Source organism: Oryctolagus cuniculus, chromosome 11 (genome assembly GCF_051225735.1).
Source record: "Oryctolagus cuniculus isolate XC-2025 breed Fujian yellow rabbit chromosome 11, ASM5122573v1, whole genome shotgun sequence".
Taxonomy (NCBI): domain Eukaryota; kingdom Metazoa; phylum Chordata; class Mammalia; order Lagomorpha; family Leporidae; genus Oryctolagus; species Oryctolagus cuniculus.
In genome coordinates this window covers 27,204,893-27,214,563 of record NC_142877.1, presented here as the reverse complement: position 1 = coordinate 27,214,563, position 9,671 = coordinate 27,204,893, and positions in this window count along the sequence as shown.

Here is a 9,671-nt window from a genome sequence, read left to right as displayed (position 1 = left end):
TGAAAGGCTCTCTCTCTGCCTCTCCTCACTCTGTGTAATTCGAACTTCCAAATAAATCATTAAAAAAGAAGTCATACCAGAGTATGAGACTGAGGCATGGCAGGGGTAGAGGGAAATGTTTGGGATTCTGTGGTGTTAGCTTTGAAAATGCAGGAACAGGCCAGGAGGCAAGGAGCCTATATGAGCCAGGGAAGGTGAAGGAAAAGGGTCCCTTAGGGCTCCTGATGGAACACAGCCCTGGCAATGCCCTAATTTTAACCCTAAAGGACCCATTCTGGACTTCTGGCCCCCAAGACTGTAGGATAATAAATTAGGTTTTTTAAATCCATCAGTTTATGGTAATTTATTACAGCAACACAGGGAATGAATTCAGGACCATTTAGGGTATTTTTGTTTTTTAATTTTTAGTGTACTAGGGCACTTCCAAGGTTTGTGGATACAGGGGCGGACGTGTGGCACAGTGGTTAAGTTGCCACTTGGGATGCCTACTCCACATTGGAAAGCCTGGTTCAAGTCCCAGTTCTAATCCAGCTTCCTGGCAGTGTGCACCTTGGGAGGCAGCAGATGATGCCTCAAGGATATGGGTGCCTGCCACCTGCGTAGACCCATAGTTCCAGGCTCATGACTTTGGCCTGGCCTGGCCTTGGCTATTTCAGGCATTTGAGGGGGTGGACCAACAGGTGGAAGATCTTTGTCTTCCTGCTTTTCAAATAAAATGGAAACTGCACCCATGCAGCTAATGCAGGAGCATACCCTGCTGGAACACAGGTGACAGCAGAAAGTGTCCTTTGCTGCAAGTTTATGAAACAGTAGCCTCTTAATTTTGCCTTGACCTTCAGGAGGGTTGTGTGAGATTTTTGCTTCCTGAATACATGTTGTTTCACTCAGTTGATATCCGGACCTCAGTGGCCTCTTAAGGAACTCTCAAGAAGCCAGGGATCCTTGTTAAGACCTCAGAGTGAATTCAGTGATTTAATGGAGGGCAGCTGACACTAAAATTGGATTAAAATTAAAATGCAACCAGCAGCACATGCTGGCTTCCACCCGGAGCATGTGATAAATCTCAGTTCTGTGAGTTCCAGGCATGCACTGGGCAGACTGATTACGGGCCCATCTGAGATTGGGCCGGAAGCAGCAGCAGTTGCCTCAAGCAGCACACAGTGGAACAGCTGCCAGCTTTGTTAGGGTGGGAATATACGCCAGGGGTATGGGCATGGCACCGGTATGCTGCTGGATCTGCCTGCTAGGGAGCAGTGTTCCTTTTCCCATTGAAGGTGAATCTGTATTTCTCAAAGCAGTGCATGCCCAAGACTCTGATACATTAATCTAGCTAGCTCCAGAGAATATTCACCGTAAGCCATTCCTGGCATCCATGCTGTTCTAGATGCTCAGAATGAAGACAGGATGGATTAGGGAAAGGCACCGCCCTCAAGACTTTACATCCTAGTGTGTGACACCTAAAACAGATGAACAACAACAACAAATTGGAAAATGATGCACAAAACCCATGTTTAGTTTCTTCATAATATGCATTTTCCTTGAATCTTTTGAAGTCCTCTTGTAATGTATCCAAAGTGTAAAGGCAGTGAGGGGCCAAGTGAAGGCAAGGGCAAGTGCAAATGCCTTGGGGCTGGGTGACTGGGGTGCTAGGAGAAGAGCAGTAAGCCTAGTAGGTGGAGATCAGAGGTGTCAGGGGCCAGGAAGTCACAATGGAAGTAAAATGAGCAAAACGATGCCACTGGTGGATTTCAGCAGGTAAATGATGTCTTTTTTAATTTAATTAATTTGAAAGGCAGAGTGATAGAGGCAGAGAGTGATCTCCCATCCGCTGGTTCACTCCTTAACTGGCCACAACAGCCAGGACCAGAAACTCCATCTGGGTCTCCCACGTGGGTGTCAGGGGTCTAAGTACCTGTGTCATCATCTGCTGCCTTCCCAGGTGTGCTGACAGGAAGCTGGACTGGCAGTGGGGCAGCCAGGACTCAAACCAGAGCTCCAGTATGGGATGCCAGCATCATATATGGCAGCAGCTTATCCTGCTATGCTACAGTGCAGGCCTCCCTCTTTTTTTTGATCTCTGAGAATGAAAACTGACTGAAAGACTCCCACAAACAGCCCCAGCGATTCCTCCATGCCCTGTGAATCTAGAATGACCTCGTTACTACTTTGACTGTTAGAAGGCAGTGAAAAGAATACTCTTGAAATTCCAAGCCCACACCTAAGAGGTGGGGAACTTTTATTCTGTCAAGGACCATTTGGATTTTTATAACCTCATTTGCAGACCATAAAAAAAACTTAAAAATTAGCCTGTTACAGATTTATTGAATTTCGAGTCCCACCTATGGGGCCAGACCAAATGATTTTGTGGGCCTGATACAGCCACGGGCCAGACGTTCGCCACCTCTGTGGGCAGCAATGGGTTCCACTTCCTTCTCCGTACAGCACCACCTCTGGGCCTACACTACACAGAGAGGCCCCAGGGAGAACAGGCCCACGGGCCTGGCTGAGTACCAGTCACTGCCAGCGAGGAGCCACTGTGGCTGTGCTGCCTAGTCAGCGACACCACAGAACAGGAGACAACAGAATCATGAGACAAACTTGGTTTACAAGGTGCTTATTTCACAGCAGTCTGTAACAGAAACAGGACAGGGGCAGAAGCAGGACACCAGTGAGCCAGCTGTTGAGGTCGTCAGGCGAGGCAGAGGGACAGACATGAGGCCGACAGGGCTAGGGTTGCAATGTGAGGGAAAGGGAGTTCTAGGAGGGACGCGGCGACTCCCGGACCTGCCCTGATCACTGCAGCCACGCCACGGAGATGACTATGACAGACTCTAGGCATGCTCGCCGGAAACTGCTGCCATGTGGCACCAGCCCGTTGTCTATACTGTCATTGTTTCTCTTTGTGGCTTTTTTTTTTAAGATTTTATTTTTATTTATTTGAGAAGTAGAGTTACAGAGTGAGAGAGAGAGAGGTCTTCCATTCACTGGTTCACTCCCCAATTGGCCTAAATGGCAGGAGCTGCGTCGATCTGAAGCCAGGAGCCAGGAGCTTCCTCTGGGTCTCCCATATTGTGCAGGAGCCCAGATCTTGGGCCATCTTCTACTGCTTTCCCAAGCCATAACAGAGAGCTGGATAGTGGAGCAGCCAGGTCTTGAATCAGCACCCATATGGGATGCCAGCACTGCAGGTGGCGGCTTAACCTGCTATGCCACAGTGGCAGCCGCATAAATAAATTAATAAATCTTTAAAAAAAAAATCTCCTGGGGCTGGCATTGTGGTGTAACAGGTTAAGCCGCTGCCTGCAACACCGTCATCTTATATGGGTGCTGGCTCGAGTCCTGGCTGTTTACTTCCTGGGAAAGCAGTGGAATATGGCCCAAGTCCTTGTGCCCCTACACCCACATGGGAGACCAGATGAAGCTCTTGACTCCTAGTTTTGGCCTGGCCCAGCCCCAGCCATTGCAGCCATTTGGGAAATGAACCAGTGTATAGAAGATCTATCTCTCCCTCTCTCTCTGACTTTCAAATAAATAAAAATAAATCTTTAAAAACTCTGCTCCCTCTTCCTCCTGCTCCTGTTTTTCCTTACCTTGTGGGCACCTGGAAGGTCATTTTCACCTGGAAACCTATCTTTCATTTTGAAAGTTTTTCTTATGTTATTTCTTTGATAGGTATATTTTCTCACAAAAATATGACAAGAGTGATATTATTTTATATTTTTGAAACATCTCTTTAATTCCTGACTCATTAGGACACAAATGAATTCTCACATCCACTTTTGCATTCAATCTATTGCAATCTGTTGTTTTGGTTGAGGTAGATGAAGAAATTATGACTAAGCGCATTTTAAAGGAGACTTGTGTCGGAACACAGAGCAGTAAAGAAACGAAGAGAACTAGAAACACCTGGCATCTCTGTAGTGCGGCCTTTGCTAAGTGGGAGGTATTGAGTTATCTTTTCTGAAAAGAATGTTTCTAGCCTTGCACTGGTAGAAAACAAAACCGGTTTTGTTTCCATGTCTAATAACCACTTAGCAGTCCATGTGTACATCTGATATAGAAGTGTGTGGAGAGGCTGTCAGAGAAATCATGTAGCCAATCTGTAACTGTTATTCACCAGGACAGCCTATACAAAGTCAGATCTCCCCCTCACCTGGTCTGATGGTGGCTGTCACAAAGGGATTCAGCCACCCAGAGTGACAAACCAACACCACCAGGCATTTTTAACTCAAACTAATCCATATCAGCCCCCAGTGATTCAATAAATGTTTAAATTTCTCTTCCAAAACGGGACAAACTCCCTGCATTGAGCCCTTTTATAATTTCATTCATGAGGGTGGGCCCCGGTGATTCAGTTGCTTCCCATTTACCACGCCTAACACACCCTCCCGGGCACGAAGCTTCAACATGAAAGGGACAAAAACTCAACAGAAGCAGGTGTCAGGCACAAAAACCTTGGAGGAGATGGAAGGCCCTAACACCTACAGCTACAGAGACAGTAAATGAGGCACAACGAGCCAGGTAAACATTGAAGACTTTTCTACCTCAGTCCCATCCCTGGGTACATTACAGCTGGCTTTCAACAAAAATTAGAAGGCATGTAAAAAGCAAGAAAAAACAATCTGAAGGAACAGAGCAAGCATCAAATGTGGCAGAGATTTTGGCATTATCATCCTGGAAATATAAAATAAATATAAAGGTGCAAAGAGCTGTAATGAAAAAGTGACAACATACATGGACAGATGAGTAATAGAAACAGAACGATAGAAACTTTGAGAAAGAACCAAAAAGAAATATGGGAAATCAATACACTGTAACAAGAATGAGTATCTGTGATGGGCGCAGCAGCAGACAAGACATAGCTGAGGAAAGAAACAATGGACTTGAATATGTGTCAGTAGAGACTTACTAAAATTAAATACAATGAGAAAAAAGGAAAAAAAAAAATGAACAGGATACCTAAGAACTGTGGGATAAAATGTGGCGCACACATAATAGGAATACTAGAAGGAAAAGAACGAGAGAAAGGAGCAGAAAACTATTTAAATAATGGCTGAGGATTTTCCAAAATTAATGGCAGACATTAGACCACAAATCCAAGGTCAAAAAACACAAAACAGGAAAAGTAACAAAAAAAAATCTCTCCTCAGCATATCCTATTCCAACTGCAGAAAACCAAAGACAAAGGAAATCTTGAAAGAATCCAGAACAGAGCCGGCACTGTGGTGTAGTGGATAAAGACGCCGTCTGCAGTGCCGGCATCCCATATGGGTGCCGGTTTGCATCCTGGCTGCTTCACTTTCGATCTAGCTCTCTGCTATGGCCTGGGAAAGCAGTGGAAGATGGTCCAAGTCCTTGGGCCCCTGCACCCACAAGGGAAGACCTGGAAGAAGCTCCTGGCTCCTGGCTTCAGATCAGCACAGCTCTGGCAATGCAGCCATCTGGGGAGTGAACCAGCGGATAGAAGACCTCTCTCTCTGCCTCTCTCTAACTCTGCCTTTCAAATAAATAAATAAATCTTTTAAAAAAGAAAAAAAATTTAAAAAAAGAAAGGCGCCAGAGCAAGGGAAAATGCCTTACACCTACTTACAAGAAATATGGACGAAACTTAGGTTGGACTTCTCATCAGAAACCATTCAAGCGAGAACAGAGTGGAGGGGGTTGGGTGTTTGGCACAGCAGTTGAGTTGCCACTTGGGACATCCCATATCATAGGGCCTAGTTTTAGTCTCAGTTTGTTCTCTTTCAATCCAGCTCCCTGATAATGCTCATCCTGGGAGGCAGATGATGATTCAAGAAGTTGGGTTCCTGCCACCCACATGAGAGACTCTATGGATTTGCAGTTTCCTAGCTTCGGCCTGGCCCATCCCTGGCTGTTGCAGGCATTTGGGGAGTGAACCAGTAGATGGAAGATCTCTCCCTCTCTGTCTCTTCTTCCTTCCCTCCTTTCCTCTCAAATAAATTGGAAAAATTAAAAATTTTAAAAACTAAAAAGTTTTCACTAAATAGCATAAGAGAGGAGTAAAATACTTAGTGTTGGAGGAGAAAAACCAGCAGCTTAGAATCTGTATCAGGCAAAAGTGAGGGAGAAATAAAGATTTTCTTAAACAGAAGAAATTTACAACCAGTAGACTGGCCTTCCAAGAAATATTGAAAGAAGTTCTTTAAACAGCAGGAAAATTATTTCAAAAACTCAGATCCACAAAAAGGAAAAGAGCACCAGAGAAGGACTAAAATGAAGGAAAAGTCTTTTTTTTTTTTTTTTTTGTATACCTCCTTGATCCTATAAATAAGTCTTTGTTCAGGTAATAAAGCAGCAGGGAACTAGGTCATTTTAACACATGGATAGGAGAAATGAAGGGCAAGAAGGCTGTAAGGGATGGGAGAGGGAGGCGCTGAATAATCAGTCATAAGGTACCTGCAGTATCCATAAAGTGGCCTACTATTATTTGAAAGTGGACTTTGATTGGTTGTAAATGTATATTGCATACTGTAGGGAAGTCACTAACAATTGATATGCTAAGAGAGGACACAATCACAAAATGCTCAATTAAAATGTAAAAGGGGAATATTTAAAAACAGAAAAACTGCAATGAATATAAAACATGATAGACATTAAGCCAGCTCTATGAATAATTACATTGTCTAAATATGCCAATTAAGAGAAATTAAAATCTACTAGTGGAGAACACTGAAATACAACAAAACAAAACAAAAAAACAGGAATTGGGACTGGCGCTATGGCATAGTGGGTAAAGCTGCCGTTTGCAGTGCCAGCAACCCATGTGGGCACTGTTCTAGTGCCAGCTGCTCCATTTCCGATCCAGATCTCTGTTATGGCCTAGGAAAGCAGTACAAGATGGCCCAAGTCCTTGGGCCCTTGCACCTGCATGGGAGACCTGGAGGAAGCTCCTGCTTCCTGGTTTCAGATCGGCCCAGCTCAGGCTGGTGTTGCCATCTGGGGAATTAACCAGCAGATGAAAGACCTTTCTCTCTCTGCCTCTGCCTCTCTGTAACTGCCTTTCAAATAAATAAATAATTTTTTTTTAAAAAAAAGGACTCAATTATATGTTGTCTGCCTTAACTTTAAAGTAAATCCACTTTAAAGACACAGATAGATTAAAAGTAAGGGGGTGGGACAACAACGATATTTTGGTGAGAGGGTGGACACACTTGGCACCCTGGTGCCCCACTGAGAGGAATGTAAACGTGCATGCACCGTGAGAAACAATATCGAGTACCTCAGAATATTAAAAATAGAATTTCCATATGAGCCAGCAATCCCATTCTGGATAAATAAGGGGTTTTCAAAAAGTTCACATTATGAAAAATACTATGCATCAATTTCAGACATCTTTACACCAAAGGAAACCACCTTTAATTCCACTTTTCCATGAGCCTTTTGAAGTGTCTTTATATACCCAAAAGAATTGAAAACTCAAAGAACTATTCATACACTCACATTCATAGCAGCCTTTTCCTCAACAGATGAAATATGGAAACAACTCAAGCATCCATCCACTGACGAATGAATAAACAAAATGTATATACATGAAATAGTAAATTATTTAGCCTTAAAAAGGGAGACAATTCTGACATATGCTACAACTTGAATAAACTTTTTTGTTTTTAAAGATTTATTTGAGAAGCAAATTTAGAAAGGGGGGGGTGAAGTGTCTTCCATTGGCTGCAACGGGCAGGGCTGGGTCAGTTCTCTCATGTGGGTAAAGGGGCTCGAAAGCATCTTCTACTGCTTTTCCTAGGCTCATTAGCAGGGAGCTGCATCCAAAGTGGAGCAGCAATGATTTGAACTGGCACCCATATGGGATACCAGTGCTGCAGGCAGCAGCTTAACCTGCTATGCCAAAACAGCAGCCACAACCTGGATGAACTTTGAGAGTATTATGCTAAGAAAAATAAGCCAGTGACAAAAAGATGCATGAGGGGCTGGTGCTGTGGCACAGTAGGTAAAGCCCCCACCTGCAGTGCTGGCATCCCATATGGGCACCAGTTCTAGTCCTGGCTGTTCCACTTCCAATCCGGCTCTCTGCTATGGCCTGAGAAAGCAGTGGAAGATGGCCCAAGTCTTTGAGCCCCTGCACTCACGTAAGAGACTCAGAGGAAGCTCCTGGCTCTTGGCTTTGGATCAGCCCAGCTCTGGCTGTTAGGGCCATTTGGAGAGTGAATCAACGGATGAAAGAATTCTCTCTCTCTCTGCCTCCTTCTCTATAACTCTGTCTTTTTAATAATAATAATAATAATAATAATAGACATACGAGGCACATAGTCACATCAGAAAGGAACCTAGAATGTTGTTGCCAGAGGCAACAGGGGGTAGGATGGGGGTATTTTTTTTAACGAGTGTAGTTTCACTTTTTTGAGATGAAACCAGTTCTGTAGGTGGATAGATGGTAATGACTATACAACTATATGGATGCATTTAATAACACTGAATCATACACTTCAAGATAGTTAAGATGGAGGGGGTGTTTGGCGCAGATGATGGGGTAGGTGGGTGTTTGGTGCAGCAGTTGAGATACCACGTGGGATGCCCACATCCCACATCAGAGTGTCTGGGTTCCAGGTCTGGCTCTGCCTCCAATTTCACCTTTGCTAACACACGCCCTGGGAGGCAGCAGCTGATGGACTAACTACTTGGGTCCCTGCCACCCATGTGACATCTAGATTGAATTCTGAGCTCCTCTTGGGCCCAGCCTGGCCCAGATGGAAGATATGATGGAAGATGGAAGCAGATGGAAGATCTCTCTCTCACTCTCTTCCTCCTACTCTCCTTCCCTCCCCCTTTCAAATAAATTTTAAAAAATTTTTAAAAAAACAATTACAATGGAGAGTTTTATGTTATGTGCATTTGACCATATTTTAAAAAAATATTTTATTTATTTGAAAAACAGGGATACAGAGAGAGAGAGAGAGAGAGAGAGAGAGAGATCTTCTATGCACTGGTTCGCTCCCTAAATGGACGGAGCCGGGCGCTCCTTTTGGATCTCCCATGTGGGTGTAGGGGCTCAAGCACTTGGGCCATCTTCTACTGCTTTCCCAGGCTATTAGCAGAGAGCTGGATCAGAAGTGGAGCAGCTGTGATGAGACTAGTGCCCATATGGGATACTGGCATCACAAACGATCGCTTAACCTACCAAGCCACACTGCCAGCCCCTCCTTTCTTCAGTTTAAAAAATGTGTAGGGGGCCAGCGTTCTTGTGTAGCAGGTAAAGCTGCTACCTGCAGTGCCGGCATCCCATATGGGCACTGGTTCAAGTCCTGACTGCTGCACTTCTGATCCAGCTCCCTACTCATGTGGCTGGGAAAGCAGAAGACGGCCCAAGTGCTTCGGCCCCTGTACTCATGTGGGAGACCTGTAGGAAGCTCTAGGCCCCTGGCTTCAGTCTGCCTCAGCGCTGGCCATTGCAGCCATTTGAGGAGTGAATCAGCAGATGGAAGATCTGTCTCTCTTTGTAATTCTGACTTTCAAATAAATATGTAATCTTAAAAAAAATTAAATTATATAAAGTAAAAAAGCAAAAAGGAATTAAATAATTAAAAGTAATCTGAAGTGACTATATTAATTTCAGACTTCAGAGCAAGGAAAACTATGAGGAAGAAAGAGGAAGCCGGCACCGCGGCTCAATAGGCTAATCCTCCGCCTAGCGGCGC